Source organism: Muntiacus reevesi, chromosome 2, assembly GCF_963930625.1.
Source record: "Muntiacus reevesi chromosome 2, mMunRee1.1, whole genome shotgun sequence".
Lineage (NCBI taxonomy): Eukaryota > Metazoa > Chordata > Mammalia > Artiodactyla > Cervidae > Muntiacus > Muntiacus reevesi.
The window spans coordinates 90,485,692-90,503,730 of record NC_089250.1 but is presented as its reverse complement, the minus strand read 5'-3'; the positions used below and the strand labels follow the sequence as shown (position 1 = coordinate 90,503,730).

Here is an 18,039-nt window from a genome sequence, read left to right as displayed (position 1 = left end):
ATGTAACATTGCTTCTAGTATTATCTAGCTGAAAGAAATTTTTTTAAAAATGCAAGAGGTAGGATGTTGTGGCAATTAGCACCTTGCTTCCTGTTTTTAATTTCTGAACAGTTATTTAATTTCCCTGAACCTCACTCTTCCCTGGATGCATGTGTGCATGTGTGTGCGCTCAGTCATGTCTGACTTTTTGAGACCCCATGGACTATAGCCCGCCAGGCTTCTCTGTCCATGGAGTTTTCCAGGGAAGAAATACTAGAGTGGGTTGCCATTTTCTACTCCAGGGTATCTTCCTGACTCAGGGACTGAACCCGTGTCTCTTGCATCTCCTGCATTGGCAGGCAGATTCTTTACCACTGAGCTATCTATAGCTTGAGATAATTTTTGCAATCACAGTGCTTCAAGTTCTAGTTGATATGTTCAATAAATAGCACCAAATGCAGTTAATAATAATAGTTAATATCCTAATCATTTACTACTCTCACCTTCAGATGACCCAGATGACAAAGCTATTACTTCTCTCAATGACTGACATTTCCAGGAAAGCACTGAACTAGTAGAACAATTACTTAAAAAACACCATTTCAGAGAAGGCACACATGCCCACAGATTTCACATTGCTATGCACACACTTCAACTCTCAGGAATAATTAACTGAAAGCAATGACTTCACTCCTGGTGCACTGGAAAATGCTATAAAGATTCCTCCATTTCCACAGAAGATGGTCTCACCATAAAGCATTACTAATAGCACAGTGCTGCTGGGGACAAAATCATCTGTCAGGGTAAACAATGCAAACTGCTAAGTCAGTCAAGAGCTACACACTTTCTGTGACTAAAAAAAAAAAGCTTTAATTTTCATTGTCTGGATTTTAGGAATACAATTAAGAGGAAATGAGGGAGGCCTTCAAGATGGCTGAGGAGTAAGTTGTAGAGATCACTTCCCTCCCCACAAACATCAAAAATACATCTGCACATGGAACAACTCCTACAGAATACCTATTGAACAGTGGCAGAAGACCTTCCAAACAGGCAAGCTAATCTCTACATAATGGGGTAGGGCAAAAGAAATAAGAAAAAAAGAGAGATACAAAGGATTCAGTTTGAAACCCTCACCTCTGGGAGGGAGCTGTAAAGGAGGAAAAGTTTCCACACACCCGGAAAAGCCCTCACGGGCGGGGGGTGGGGGGGGGCATGGGGAACCTTGGAACCTCAGAGGAGAGTGCAGCAACGGATGTGTGAAAGGCAATCCTGAGACACACATCACAACTGTGATCCTGTCTCCCTCCCTCTCCCTGGCTACACTGAGCAAGTGAGTCCTAAACAGCCGCTTTTTCTCCCTCCCCTTGTCTGGGTGGGAAACAGATGCCAGAGGGCGGCCTACAAACACAGGCAGGGCCAAAACCAAAATGTAGCACACCAGGGGTCGTGTGGCTAAAGAGGAAGGAAATTTGCTTGTGCAACCACAGCTGATTCCCCCAGTTGGGATGAAATTCCCCCAGTTGCTTGAGACTGTGGACTTTGGGGGCAGTGGTGGACTCTGGAAGCAAGTACAAGCCAGAGTAAGGCCAGAGTAAGGCCAGATCTGAGTCTGAGCTGACCCTACAGTGCCCAAGGCAGGTCCAGAGAACTTCCTGGTAGTATCGGAGGACCTCCTGAGTAGGCAGATTGGCTGGAGCTCACTGTGGGGGAGAGGACACTCACGACTGAGTCCAGAGGGAAATATTTTTCTTACTATCTCTATATTTTTGTCTTTTTTTCTGCTATGTTCTATTGTTTTTATTATTATTACTCCTTTAATTTTTATTTTCTTTTTTTTATTTTCTAACTACCTTTTCTTTTTTATGCTTTTATTTTTAAATTTTATTTTTTCCTATGTCTACAGTACTTTTTCGCTATATTGTATTTTTTTTCCATGTTTTTGGTTTTTGGATTTTACTAGTTTTCAGTGTTTGTTTTCATTTATGGGTTTGTTTATTGGTCTGATTACTCGCTTCTGTCTTAGTTCCCCTTTTCGTTCTTCCTTTTTTTGGTGTGTGTTCTTTTTATTTCTTTTCTTTTTGTGAGTGTGTGAGTTTATTTGTGTTTTTGTCTGTTTAGTTTCACCATTCGTTTCAGGGTTTTGTCTGTCCATTCTTTGTATGTTTGATTTTATTTTTCCTTTCTTTTTTCTATTTCTTTCTTTCTCTTTCTTCTCTGTGCTGTGTAGAGTCTTGGTGCTCCAATCAGGGGCCAGGCCTGAAACCTCCAAGGTAGGAGATCTGAGTTCAGGATGCTGGACAACCAGAGAACTCTCAACCCCATGGCATATTAATCAATGAGAGCTCTCTCAAAGGCCTCCATCTTACTACCAACACCAAGACCCACCCAAGGCCAGCAAGCTCCAGTGCCAGAGCTGCCCAAAGCCATACCGAGCTCACAGACACTCCAAACACACCACGAGATATGGCACTGCCCATCATCAAGGTCACCTAGATCCACTCATCAGAACAGAGGCACCAGTCTCCCCTCTACCAGGAAGCCTTCACAAGACACTGGTCCAACCCCACCCAGGGGAACAAACCTCACAAGTAAAAGGAACCTGAAACCTTGCAACCTGTGGAAAGGAGACCCCAAACACATTAATTAAACAAAATGAAAAGACAGAGAAACATATAACAGATGAAGGAGCATGGTAAAAACCCACAAGACCAAACAAATGAAGAGGAAATAGGCAGTCTACCTGAAAAAGAATTCAGAGTAACAATGGTAAAGATGATCCAAAATCTCAGAAATAAAATGGAGGCACAGATAAATAGGATGGAGGTATGGGTTGAGAATATACAAAAAGTGTTTAATAAAGACCTAGCAGAAACAAAAATCAGACAATCAGCAATGACAACACAGTAACTGGAATAAAAAATACACTTGAGTGAAACAACAACAGAGTAACTGAGGCAGAAGACTGGATAAGTGAGCTGGAATATAGAATGGTGGAAATAAAGGAAGGAGAGAAGAAGAAAGAAAGAGTGAAAAGAAAAAAGGACAGTCCCAGAGACCTCCATGACAGCATTAAGCACACCGACATTTGGTCCAAGAGGAAGAAGATAAAAGAAAGGGTATGAGAAAATATTTAAGGAGATTATAGTTGAAAACTTCCCTAACATGGGAAAGGAAATAACCACCCAGATCCAGGAAGCCCAGAGAGTCCCATACAGGATAAGCCCAAAGAGAAACACACAAAGACACATATTAATCAAACTAACAAAACTTAAACACAAAGAAAAAGTATTAAAAGCAGTAAGGGAAAAGTAACAAATAACATACAAAGGAATCCCCATAAGGTTAACAGCTGATCTTTCAGCAGAAACTCTACAGGCCAGAAGGGAGTGGCAGGATATACTCAAAGTGATGAAAGGGAAAAAACTACAACCAAGATTACCCTACCCAGCAGAGATCTCATTCAGACTGGATGGAGACACTGAAAGCTTTACAGATAAGCAAAAGTTAAGAGAATTCAGCAACACCAAACCAGCTTTACAACAAATGCTAAAGGAACTTCTCTAGACAAGAAACTCAAGGAAAGAAAAGCCCTACAAAAACAAACCCAAAACAATAAAGTAAATGGTAACAGAATCATATATATCAAAAACTACCCTAAATGAAAATGGATTAAATGCTCCAACCAAAAGATACACGTTGGCTGAATGGATACAAAAACAAAATCCATATACATGCTGTCTATAATAGACATACTTCAGGTCAAGGGACATGTCCAGACTAAAAGTGAGGGACTGGGAAAAGAGATTTCATATGAACGTAAATCAAAAGAAAATTGGAGTAGCAACACTCATATCAGATAAAATAGACTTTAAAATAAAGGATATTACAAGAGACAAGAAAGGATACTACATAATAATCAACAGATCAATCCAAGAAGAAGATATAAGAGTTATAAATATATATTCACTCAACACAGGAACACCACAATACATAAGGCAAATGCTAACAAATACAAAAGGGGAAATTAACAGTAACACAATAACAGCAGGACCACCCAGACCAAAAGATAGATCAAACAGAAAATCAATAATGAAACACAAGCCTTAAATGATACATTAGCCCATATGAGCATAATTTATATCTATAGGATATTCCATCCAAAAGCAGTAAAATACAGTTTTCTGAGAAGCACATAGGACGTTCTCCAGGAAAGATCACAGCAGGGGTCACAAAGTCAACCCCTGGTTAATTTAAAAAAATTAAAATTGTATGAATCATTTTTTCTGACCAAAATGCTATAAGATTAGATATCAATTACCAGAAAAAAACTGTAAAAACACCCCACATACACATGGAGGCTAAACAATACACTTTTAAATAACAAAGAGATCACCAAGAAATCAAAGAGGAAGTCAAAAAATACCTATGAACAAGTGACAATGAAAACATGACAACCCAAAACCTATGGAATACAGCAAGGGCAGTTCTATGAGGGAAGTTTAGAGAAATACAATTATACCTCAAGAAATAAGAAAAACATGATCAAGTGGAGTTTATCCCAGGGATGTAAGGATTCTTCAACATATGTAAATCAATCAATCAGATACAAAATATTAACAAATTAAAAACAAAAAAAACCCCATATTTCATCAAAATAGATGTAGAGAGAGTTTTCCACAAAATTAAGCATCTATTTATGATTTTAAAAACTCTCCAGAAAATCGGCACAGAAGGAAACTTTTGTTGTTGTTTAGTCACTAAGTTGTGTCCAACTCTTTTGTGACCACACGGACTGTAGCCTGCCAGCCTCCTCTGTCCATGGGATTTCCCAGACGAGAATACTGGAGTGGGTTGCCATTTCCTTCTCCAGGGTATCTTCCTGACCCAGGTATCGAATCCACATCTCCTGCACTGGTAGGCATATTCTTTACCACTGAGCCACCTACCTCAACATGATAAATGTCATATATGACAAACCCACAGCAAACATTATTCTCAATGCTGAGAAACTGAAAGCATTTCCTCTAAGATCAGGAACAAAACAAGGGTACCCACTCTCACCACTGTTACTCAATATAGTTTTGGAAGACCTAGACATGCAATCAATAAGAAAAGAAATAAAAGGAATCCAGATTGGAAAAGTGGAGAAGGAAATGGCAACCCACTCCAGTATTCTTGCCTAGAGAATCCTGTGGACAGAAGAGCGTGGTGGGCTGCTGTCCATAGGGTAGCACAGAGTCAGACATGACTGAAGCGACTTAGCATGCATGCATGCACTGGAGAAGGAAATGGCAACCCACTCCAGTATTCTTGCCTGGAGAATCCCAGGGACAGAGGAGCCTGGTGGGCTGCCAACTATGGGGTCACACAGAGTCGGACACAACTGAAGTGACTTAGCAGCAGCAGCTGCAGCAGCAGATTGGAAAAGAAGATGTAAAACTCTCACTATTTGCAGATGACGTGATACTCTACATAGAAAACCCTAAAGATGCCACCAGAATATAATCAATTAATTTAGCAAAGTTACAGGATACAAAATTAATACACAGAAATCTCCTGCATTCCAATACACTAATGATGAATAATCAGAAAGAGAAGTTTAGGAAACAATGACATTCATCACTGAAACAAAAAGAATAAAATACCTAGGAATAAAACTACCTAAATTGACAAAAGAACTGTATGCAAAAAACTGCAAGACACTGATGAAAGAAATAAAAAATAACACAAACAGACGGACAGATAAACCACATTCTTGGATTTGAAGAAGCAATATTATGAAAATGACTATACTACCCAAAGCAATCTACAGATTCAATGCAATCCCTATCAAATGACAAATGACATTTTTCACAAAACTAGAATAAAAAATTTTACAATTTGTATGGAAACACAAAAGACCCTGAAGAGCCAAAGCATTCTTTTTTTTTTCCATTTATTTTTATTAGTTGGAGGCTAATTACTTTACAATATTGTAGTGGTTTTTGCCATACATTGACATGAATCAACCATGGATTTACATGTGTTCCCCATCCCGATCCCCCCTCCCGCCTCCGTCCCCATCCCATCCCTCTGGGTCTTCCCAGTGCACCAGCCCTGAGCACTTGTTCCATGCATCCAGCCTGGGCTGGAGATCTCTTTCACCCTTGATAGTATACTTGTTTCAATGCTATTCTCTCAGAACATCCCACCCTCGCCTTCTCCCACAGAGTCCCAAAGTCTGTTCTGTACATCTGTGTCTCTTTTTCCGTTTTGCATATAGGGTTATCATTACCATCTTTTTAAATTCCACATATATGCGTTAGTATACTGTATTGGTCTTTATCTTTCTGGCTTACTTCATTCTGTATAATGGGCTCCAGTTTCATCCATCTCATTAGAACTGATTCAAATGAATTCTTTTTAATGGCTGAGTAATAGTCCATGGTGTATATGTACCATAGCTTCCTTATCCATTTGTCTGCTGATGAGCATCTAGGTTGCTTCCATGTCCTGGCTATTATAAACAGTGCTGTGATGAACACTGGGGTGCACGTGTCTCTTTCAGATCTAGTTTCCTCAGTGTGTATGCCCAGGAGTGGGATTGCTGGGTCATATGGCAGCTCTATTTCGATTTTTTTAAGAAATCTCCACACTGTTCTCCATAGTGACTGTATTAGTTTGCATTCCCACCAACAGTGTAAGAGGGTTCCCTTTTCTCCACAGCCTCTCCAGCATTTATTGCTTGTAGACTTTTGGATAGCAGTCATTCTGACTGGTGTGTAATGGTACCTCATTGAGGTTTTGATTTGCATTTCTCTGATAATGAGTGATGTTGAGCATCTTTTCATGTGTTTGTTAACCATCTGTATGTCTTCTTTGGAGAAATGTCTGTTTAGATCTTTAGCCCATTTTTTGATTGGGTCATTTATTTTTCTGGAATTGAGCTGCCGGAGTTGCTTATATATTTTTGAGATTAATCCTTTGTCTGTTTCTTCATTTGCTATTATTTTCTCCCATTCTGAAGGCTGTCTTTTCACTTTGCTTATAGTTTCCTTTGTTGTGCAAAAGCTTTTAAGTTTAATTAGGTCCCATTTGTTTATTTTTGTTTTTATTTCCAATATTCTGGGAGGTGGGTCATAGAGGATCCTGCTGTGATTTATGTCAGAGAGTGTTTTGCCTATGTTCTCCTCTAGGAGTTTAATAGTTTCTGGTCTTAAATTTAGATCTTTAATCCATTTTGAGTTTATTTTTGTGCAAAGCCTTCTTGAGAAAGAAAAACGAAGCTGGAGGAATCCACCTTCCTGACTTCAGACTATACTATAAAGCTACAGTCCTCAAGACAGTATGGCATTGGCATAAAAATAAGAAGTACAGATCAATGGAATAAGATAGAAAGCCCATAAGTATGCCCATGCACCTATGGGCACCTTATCTTTGACGAAGGAGGCAAGAATATACAATAGAGAAAAGGCACCCTCTTCAATAAGTGGCTCCCTGGTGGCTCAGAGGGTAAAGCGTCTGCCTACAATGCAGGAGACCCAGGTTCAATCCCTGGGTCGGGAAGATCTCCTGGAGAAGGAAATGGCAACCCACTCTAGTATTCTTGCCTGGAAAAGAATACGGAGGACCCGGTAGACTACAGTCCATGGGGTCACAAAGAGTGGGACACGACTGAGTGACTTCACTTTCAATAACTGGTGCTAGCAAAACTTGACAGCTACATGTATTATAAAAGAATGAAGCTGGAACACTTCCTAACACCACACACAAAAATAAACTCAAACTGGATTAAAGACTTAAATGTAAGTCCAGAAACTATAAAACTCTTAGAGGAAAACATAGGCAGAACACTCTTTGACATAAATCACAGTAAGATCCTCTCTGACCCACCTCCTAGAATAATGGAAATAAAAACAAAAGTCAACACATGGGACCTAATTAAACTTAAAATTTGCATACCAAAGGAAACTGTAAACAAGATGAAAAGACAACCCTCAGAATTGGAGAAAACAATTGCAAATGAAGCAACTGACAAAGGATTAATCTCAGAAAGATATGAGCAGTTCAAAATCAGAAAAACAAACAACCCAATCAAAATAGGCAGACAACCCAAACAGACATTTCTCCAAAGATAACATACAGATGTTCAATAAACGCATGAAAAGATACTCCACATCACTCATTACTAGAGAAATGCAAATCAAAACTTCAATGAAGTATCACCTCACACCACATACTTCCCAGCTGGTACCACTTCCCAGGTACTACTGAGATGGTAAAGATTCCACCTGCAATGCAGGAGACCTGGGTTTGATCTCTGGGTTGGGAAGTTTCCCTAAAGAAGGGAATGGCAACCCATTGCAGTATTCTTGCCTGCAGAATTCCATGGAGAGAGGAGCCTGGTGGCTACATTCCATGGGGTCACAAAGAGTGGACATGACTGAGTGACTAACACAAGTACACAAATCAGAATGACCACCATCAAAAAATAAACGCTTGGAGAAGATGTGGAGAAAGGGACTCTGTTGCCCTGTTGGTGGGAACATAACCTGATATAGCCACTATGGAGAACACAATGGAGATTCCTTAAAGACTAGAAATAAAACGACCATATGATCCAGCAACCCCCTTACTAGAGAAATAAACTGAGAAAACCACAATTCTGAAATACACATGTACCACAACATTCACTGCAGCCCTACTTACAACAGCAAGGACATGGAAACAACGTAGGTGTCCGCTGAGAGATGAATGGATTAAGGAGTTGTGGTACATATATACAATGGAATATTACTTGGCCATGAAAAGGAACAAATCTGTGTCAGTTGTAGTGAGGTGGATGAACCTAGAGCCTGTCATACAGAGTGAAGTAAGTCAGAAAGAGAAAAACAAATATGTATTAATGAATATATATGGAATCTAGAAAAATGGTATTGATAAACCTATCTGCATGGAAGGAGTGAAGACACTAGATGACCTAGGGAGTAGGATGCAGGGGGCATGGAAGGGAGGGTCAAGAGGGAGGAGATAAGTATAGGGTTATAACTAACTCATGTTGCTGTATGGCAGAAACCAGCATAGCACTGTAAAGCAATTACCCTTCAATTTAATAAAAAAAATTAAGTCACTAGAAAACAAGAGAAAATGAACTCCAAATTATAAATTCTGTTCTTTCACTGTTTCTAAAGATTTCAAAGGGCTTCTCAAGTAGCAAAATATACCTTAGTTTTCCTTTTTTCTTGTCTTTAGCATAAATTATTGCCCAGATGATTAACAGCCATTTCTGTTCAACCTTTACTCACCTGCAGACACTCAAATTCCATCTTCCTGGTCAAAACATTTTGCTTTATCTTTCTGGGAGACAGGACCCAACACACCTTTTCTATGTTGCATAAGACTTTCCACCACAAAAGTGATTTTCTCTTACCATCCCAGGCTCAAAGTGCCTGCTGACCCTGTCCTGCTCTAATTCAGATGTTAGAAGTGTCTTTGCTTTTGTTTTTTTTAAAAAAGCCCTTCCTTTGAAGCAAGTTCATGGCCTGTTTCAAAGATGCAAGCCTGCCAGCACCTCCTCCCACACCACTGAGGGAGCCAGCTTTCTGATGGAGCAAGACATCCCCAGCATGCCTTTGAAACCACAGCATGAGCAACAGATGAATTAAATAGAAGCTCCCATGCAGAGACTTCAGTCTTTTCAGCAAGTAATCAATAAATCTGAAGTATCCTAAAATAAAATTTCATAAGCAGACTGGAATGGAATTTAAATGAATGGTTTTGATCTGCCTCAAACCAAGCTGAAAGCTTCTCTTTGCAAGGGCCTTCCCAAGTCCTAGCCACCATTTTAAAAAGGCAGCTAATTAGGTTTGCTGTTTGCTGTTAAATGATGTAACTAAGGAGTCCTTTCATTGACGAATTGAGAACTGTTCAAAATTTTTGAGAGTATGAATTATTTAAAAGTACTCAAAAATTACATCTTCCATCCAAGCTCCCAATCTGGAACCTGTTGACTTTTGACAATCCTGCACATTCTAAGTCTAGTCAGTGAAAGTGAAGTCACTCAGTCGTGTCTGACTCTTTGTGACCACATGGACTGTAGTCTACTGGGCCCTTCCGTCCATGGAATTTTCCAGGCAAGAGTACTGGAGTGGGTTGCCATTTCCTTATCCAGGGCATCTTCCTGACCCAGGGGTCAAAGCCAGGTCTACCGCATTGCAGCCAGACGCTTTACCATCTGAGCCGCCAGCTGAAACCAACCATCTCCAGTTGAGACCCATCTCTAAAATAAGACTGTCATTCACCTCAATTGCTCCAGCTCTCAAACCCTGTTTAAAAGATTTCAATGATCTCTTCCTTGGTTGCCACACTCATGCAGCCACATCCCACTATGCAGGGAGACCTCAGCTAAAGTAAAGATAAGCACAGCCATCTCCTGCCAGGAAAACACCTTACAGATCTCCAATGATTCTGAGATGGAATTCTGCATCCTGGTCTGGCCCATGCATGTGCCCTGACCCATGGCCATCTTCCTACCACATCTCCTCCCATACGCTTCAAGGGCCCCTTTGCTCCTGCCACCCCAGATGACTCCCTGTTTTCTGGATGTGCCAGGATCCATCGGAGCCCCATGCTTCTGGGCCAGATGATTCCTCTCAAAGACCCCCTGGCTTTCCACCTGGCAAACTCCTGCTTAACCTTCAAGTACCGCTATGAATGCCCCCTCTCCGGGAGTGATGGGGGCTTGTCCCCATGTCCTACCACAGGAAGTTAAGCGTGGCACTGTCTGTGCTCCCACAGCACATTTAGCATCTGAAATTCCTCTTTCACATGTGGCTTGTGTGCTCCCCACCCCCAATTAAGCAGGAGCTCCCCTGAGACATGAAGGTGTGCTGTTCCTAGGTGGGTATGGATACTAACATTGACAGAATCCCCCACTGCATATTAGCTTCATCATGATCTCACACACAGTACATGAACTTTAAGCCAGGCAACTCCTCAGTTTAAATCGTAAATCCCAGCACCATCATCTTCTCGAAGCTCAGCTGTGGAGCCTTGCGCTTCCTCATCTGTCAACAACCAGCTTATGAGGAGGCAGGAGGGAGAACTAAGGAAGAAAGAGACATGTGAACACTGACTGGAGACATCCAGGTGTGCATGTATCAACAAGAACAATGATAAGATGGCTCTGACACCCACCCTGTGCTGGGCATGTGGTCATCAACCGCCCATCTTTACCAAGTGGTAACAGAGGCCCATAGCGGCCATGGAGCTGGCCAATGCCACAGGGCAAGTGCCAAGACTCAAACCCCCTGGGGATCGAACTATACACTCCAAACATCGCTTCACTCACCTAAGTACCTGATATGTCATTTAATCCTTATCAAAATTCCTTTGACTTTCCTCACTTTGTGGATGAAAAAACTGAGCCTCAAATAAATAATTTGCCCCAAATCACATCATTACAAGGTAAAGAAGCTAGGACTCAAACTCAAATGTGTCTAAACTCAAAACACTTCAGTCAAAATCCCATGGGCATTTTATAAAAGGTGTAAACATACTGTAAAATGGAAGACTGACAGGAATCTCAGGAAAAGTACCTCTGTGGCAGTGATTCAATATGAATCCAAGTTCCCCCTGGTTAAGATGATCAGGAAAACTTCCTGGAAGGGTTTTAAAAGTATTTAAAAACAAAACTGGACACTAAAGAAATGAAAATTATTATTGGAAACCAAAACGAATGGCTCGAGAGCACTCAGGACAAGGTTGAAGTCAGCAGAGCAGGGACAGAGAACTGTGGGGCACTCGGGGAACCAGGGACAGTCACAATGGAGAGGAGAGAAGGCAGGGGTGTGCACCATGTCAGCAGCAACAGGGGCCCTCAGCAAAGCACAGCAGACCAGTCCTGGTGAGAATAAGCCATGACAATAAGCAGGTGGGAAGTGTGAAGACTGATCCAGGCTCTTGCCCAAAGCAGGTGGTGGCAGTCCTTGGCTCAGAGGCAGGCTTCCCAAGAGCTGAGGGGCACAGGTGGGGGCCACAGGGCCCCAGTGGAGAGGCGGGTGGAAGGAAGCCACAGTCATACCTTCAAGAAAGAAGGATCACTTGACATTTTGCAAAGGAGTCTGATTTCAGATTAGCTGAATCTCAGATGTCAGTGGAACATGGAGGTCAAGGCTTTCAGCAGGCAGACATGCACAATCAGAGCCTGCAGATGTGACGGGAGGTGGGCACTTGCATGCAAGCCAGTCCGTATGCACACACATGTGTATAAAAACAAGGGGGTGGGGGAAGAATTATAGGGACTCTACTTTCTATCAATACATTTTAGCAGCAGGAAGAAGAAAGGAGAAAAAATTCCTGTTTTATAGCAAGCGAAGTGAAAGGGAGTTTCCAGGAAGCATTGTTTAAAATGGCCTGAGATCCAACTAGAAGTAAGGAAAATAAATTCTCAAAATTAAGAGAATAGTCATTTCAGAAATATCCGAAATATGTTGATGGGCTTGGAAACGGAATAATAAAGGACAAAATACTGGTAGAAAAGTAGAAGCAAGTTTTCTGGACATTTTGTAAAGAGGAAAAAATCAGTCCATATAAGATGGAATCAAGGAAGATCACATAAAACTATGGACTTTCCACTAAAATAAGAAGGAGTCCCAGCTCAGAATGAGTGGGTTGGATGGCTGCTGAGAGGAAAAGACATTTGAAACAGGGAAGGGCCAACAGCAGGTGGCAGGGGATTAAACGTGTGCTGAGCAGTCAAGAGTAAGCAAGCAGCTCAGAAAAGGCCTCCTGAAAGTTCTGTGGATTTCCTGCAAAAACTGCTGACAGCTCTGAGGAGGAGAGTCAGAAGCGATGAGCAGTAAGGTGGAAAATCCAGGAGGTCAAACACTGAGAAATGCAAGCTCAGTTCTGCACAGACCTGCTTAGTAGAGCAGCAAGGGTTTCAGAAACAGAATTTCCTAATTGGTATGTAGCATGACTTTGTTTCTATGGACGTGATCTGAGCCTGGGGCTCCAGCTCACAGAGGAAGAGGGGACAGGCTAATGGGACATCGTGCTGAGGTTCCCAGTGATATGAGAGCAGGCAGAGGGATGTGATAGCTTGCTGGAAGGTGTTGTATGATACTACTGATGCACACACACACATAGACACACACTCACTATGAAATTAAGGGGAACAAAGAGAAGGCCAACAAACATAGAGATTTCAAACAACTATCATCTGATAAAAAGAAACCAATTTTAAGTTCAGTTCAGTTGGTCAGTCATGTCCAACTCGTTGTGACCCCATGGACTGCAGCATGCCAGGCTTCCATGTCCATCACCAACCCCCAGAGCTTGCTCAAACTCATGTCCATTAAATCAATGATGCAAACCAACCATCTTATCCTGTTGTCCCATTCTCCTCCTGCCTTCAACCTTTCCCAGCATCAGAGTCTTTTCTAGTGAGTTAGTTCTTCGCATCAGGTGGCCAAAGTACTGGAGTTTCAGCTTCAACATCAGTCCTTCCAGTGAACATTCAGGGCAGATTTCCTTTAGGATTGACTGGTTTGAATTCCCTGCAGTCCAGGGACTCTCAAGAGTCTTCTCTAAAACCACAGTTAAAGAGCATCAATTCTTTGGTGCTCAACTTTCTTCATGATCCAACTCTCATATCCATACATGACCACTGGAAAAACAATAGCTTTGACTAGATGGACATTTGTTGGTCAACTAAAGTCTCTGCTTTTTAATATACTGTCTAGGGAGGTCATAGCTTTTCTTCCAAGAAGCAAGCATCTTTTAATTTCATGGATTCAATCACTATATGCAGTGATTTTAGAGCCAAGAATATAAAGTCTGTCACTGTTTCCATTGTTTCCCCATCTATTTGCCACGAAGTGATGGACCAGATGCGATTAACTTTGTTTTTTGAATGTTGTTTTAAGCCATCTTTTTCTCTCTCCTCTTTCACATTCATCAAGAGGCTCTTTTTAATTCCCCTTCACTTTCTGCAATAAGGGTGGTCTCACCTGCATATCTGAGGTTATTAATATTTCTCCCTGCAATCTTGATTCTAGCTTGTGCTTCATCCGGCCTGGCATTTCACATGATGTACTCTGCTTACGGGTTAAATAAGCAGGGTGACAATATACAACCTTGACATACTCCTTTCCGAATTTGGAAACAGTCCATTATTCCATGTCAGGTTCTAACTGTTGCTTCTTGACCTGCATACAGAATTCTCAGTAGGTAGGTAAGCTGGTTTGGTATTCACATTTCTTTAAGAATTTTCCAGTTTGTTGTGATCCACACAGTCAGACTTTAGCATAGTCAAAGAAATAGAAGTAGATGTTTTTCTGGAAATCTCTTGCTTTTTCAATGATCCAACAGATGTTGGCAATTTGATCTCTGGTTCCTCTGTCTTTTCCAAATCCAGCTTGAACATCTGGAAGTTATCATTTCATATACTATTGAAGAAGAGAATACTTGGAGAATTTTGAGCATATTTTGCTAGCATGTGAGATAAGTGCAATTGTGTGGCAGTTTGAACATTCTTTGGGATTGGCATGAAAACTGACCTTTCTCAGTCCTATAGCCACTGCTGAGTTTTCCGAATTTGCTAGCATATTGAGTGCAGCAACATCATCTTTCACAACATCATCTTTTAGTATTTGAAATAGGTCAGCTGGAATTCCATCACTTGCACTAGAGCTTTGTTTGTAGCAATGCTTCCTAAGGTCCACTTGACTTCACACTCCAGAATGTCTGGCTCTAGGCGAGTGATCACACCATCGTCATTATCTGGGTCATTAAGATCTTTCTTGTATAGTTCATCTGTGTATCTTGCCACCACTTCTTAATATCTTCTGCTTCTGTTAGGTCCTTTATTGTGCCCACCTTTAAGGACAATTCTGTCCTTTATTGTGCCCACCTTTAAGTATCACTATGAACAAAGCTAGTGGAGGTGATGGAATTCCAGTTGAGCTATTTCAAATCCTAAAAGATGATGCTGTGAAAGTGCTACACTCAACAGGCCAGCAAATTTAGAACTCTCAGCAGTGGCCACAGGACTGGAAAAGGTCAGTTTTCATTCCAATCCCAAAGAAAGGCAATGCCAAAGAATGCTCAAACTACCACACAATGGCACTCATCTCACATGCTGGTAAAGTAATGCTCAAAATTCTCCAAGCCAGGCTTCAACAATACATAAAGTGTGAACTTCCAGATGCTCAAGCTGGTTTTAGAAAAGGCAAAGGAACCCGAGATGAAATTGCCAACATCTACTGGATCACTGAAAAAGCAAGAGAAATCCAGAAAAATATCTATTTCTGCTTTACTGACTTTGCCAAAGCCTTTGACTGTGTGGACCACAAAAAACTGTGGAAAATTCTTCAAGAGATGGGAATACCACACCACCTGATCTACCTCTTGAGAAATCTGTATGCAGGTCAGGAAGCAACAGTTAGAACTGGATATGGAACAACAGACTGGTTCCAAATAGGAAAAGAAGTATGTCAAGGCTGTATATTGTGACCATGCTTATTTAACTTATATGCAGAGTACATCATGAGAAACCCTAGGCTGGATGAAGCACAAACTGGAATCAAGATTGCTGGGAGAAATATCAATAACCTCAGATATGCAGATGACACCACCCTTATGGCAGAAAGTGAAAAAGAACTAAAGAGCCTCTTGATGAAAGTGAAAGAAGAGAGTGAAAAAGTTGGCTTAAAGCTCAACATTCAGAAAACTAAGATCATGGCTTCTGGTCCCATCACTTCATGGCAAATAGATGGGGAAACAGTAGGAAAAAAAAGCAGTGGCAGACTTTTTTGCGGGGGCTCCAAAGTCACTGCAGATGGTGACTGCATCCATGAAATTAAAAGACACTCGTTCCTTGGAAGAAAAGCTATGACCAACCTAGACAGCATATTAAAAAGCAGACACATTACTTTGCCAACAAAGGTCCGTCTAGTCAAAGCTATGGTTTTTCCAGTAGTCATGTATGGATGTGAGAGTTAGACCATAAAGAAAGCTGAGCACTGAAGAATTGATGATTTTGAACTGTGGTTTTGGAAAAGACTCTTGAGAGTCCCTTGGACTGCAAGGAGATCCAACCAGTCCATCCTAAAGAGATTAGTCCTGAGTGTTCATTGGAAGGACTGATGTTGAAGCTGAAACTCCAATACTTTGGCCACCTGATGAGAAGAACTGACTCATTTGAAAAGACCCTGATGCTGGGAAAGATTGAAGGCGGGAGGAGAAGGGTATGACAGAGGATGAGATGGTTGGATGGCATCACTGACTCAATGGACATGAGTTTGAGTAAACTGCAGTCCATGGAGTCGCAAGGAGTCACCACAACTGAGCAACTGAACTGGACTTGCATGAAACGTTCCCTTGGTCTCTCTAATTTTCTTGGGGATCTCTTGTCTTTCACATTCTATTGTTTTCCTCTATTTCTTTGTGTTGATCACTAGGAAGGCTTTCTTATCTCTCCTTGCTATTTTTTTGGATCTTTGCATTCAGATGGATATATCTTTCTCTTTCTCTTTTGCCTTTCATTATTCTTCTTTTCTCGGCCTTTTGTAAGTCTTCTCAGACAACCATTTTGCCTTGTGCATTTCTTTTTCTTGGGGATGGTCTTGATCACTGTCTCCAGTGCAACGTCATGAACCTCCATCTATAGTTCTTCAGGCACTCTGTCTATCAGATCTAATCTCTTGAATCTGTTTGTCACTTCTACTGTATAATCATAAAGGATTTGATTTAGGTCATACCTGAATGGTCTAGTGGTTTTCCCTACTTTCTTCAATTTAAGTCTGAATTTGGCAATAAGGAGTTCATGATCTGAGCCACAGTCAGCTCCCGGTCTTGTTTTTGCTGACTGTATGGAGCTTCTCCATCTTCAGCTGCAAAGAATATAATCAATCTGATTTCAGTATTGACCATCTAGTAATGTCCATGTGTAGAGTCATCTCTTGAGTTGTTGGAAGAGGGTGTTTATGACCAGTATGTTCTCTTGGCAAAACTCTGTTAGCCTTTGCCCTCTTCATTTTTATACTCCAAGGCCAAAGTTGCCTGTTACTCCAGGTATCTCTTGACTTTCTACTGTTGCATTCCAGCCCCCATGATGAAAAAGACATCTTTTTTTTTTTTTTTTTTTGGTGTTAGTTCTAGAAGGTCTTGTAGGTTACCATAGAACTGTTCAGCTTCTTCAGCATTAGTGGTTGGGGCATAGACTTGGATTACTGTGATACTGAAAGATTTGCCTTGGAAACGAACAGAGAGATCTTTCTGTCTTTTTTGAGATTGCACTGAACTACTGCATTTCAGACTTTTTGTTGACTATGAGAGCTACTCCATTTATTCCAAGGGATTCTTGCCCACCATAGTAGAAATAATGGTCATCTGAATTAAATGAGCCCATTCCAGTCCATTTTAGTTTGATTCCTAAAATGTTGATGCTCACTCTTGCCATCTCCTGTTTGACCACTCCCAATTTAGCTTGATTCATGGACCTAACATTCCAGGTTACTATGCAAGAGTGTTCTTTAAAGCATTGGACTTTACTTCCATCACCAGTCACATCCACAACTGGGCATTGTTTCCACTTTAGCTCAGCCTCTTCATTCTTTTTGGAGCTATTTCTCCACTCTTCTCCAGTAGCAATTGGGCACCTACTGACTTGGGGTGTTCATCTTTTAGTGTCGTATCTTCTCGCCTTTTCATACTGTTCATTGGGTTCTCAAGGCAACATACTGAAGTGGTTTGCCATTCCCTTTGCCAGTGGACCACGTTTTGTCAGAACTCTCCACCATGACTTGTCCGTCTTGGTGACCCTACATGACATGGCTCATAGTTTCACTGGGTTAGACAAGACTGTGATCCAAGTGATCAGTTTGATTAGTTTTCTGTAATTTTGGTTTCCATTCTGCCTGCCCTCTGATAGATAAGGATAAGAGGCTTATAGAAGCTTCCTGACAGGAGGGAGTGGATGTGGGGGAATCTGGGTCTTGGTCTGATGGGCAGGGCCATGCTCAATAAATCTTTAATCCAATTTTCTGTTGATGGGTGGGGCTGTGTTCCCTCCCTGTA

At 41.2% G+C, this 18,039-nt stretch overlaps 1 protein-coding gene and 1 non-coding gene across 3 annotated transcripts in view; one reads left to right on the top strand and one right to left on the bottom strand.

The window, feature by feature from the left end:
- Positions 1–18,039, bottom strand: part of FMN2 (formin 2) — a 358,232-nt gene that overhangs the window by 271,555 nt on the left and 68,638 nt on the right. The gene's annotated exons all lie outside the window — the stretch shown is intronic.
- Positions 7,453–7,524, top strand: TRNAC-ACA (transfer RNA cysteine (anticodon ACA)). Its single transcript has one exon. It is a non-coding gene; the product is annotated as a tRNA-Cys (tRNA).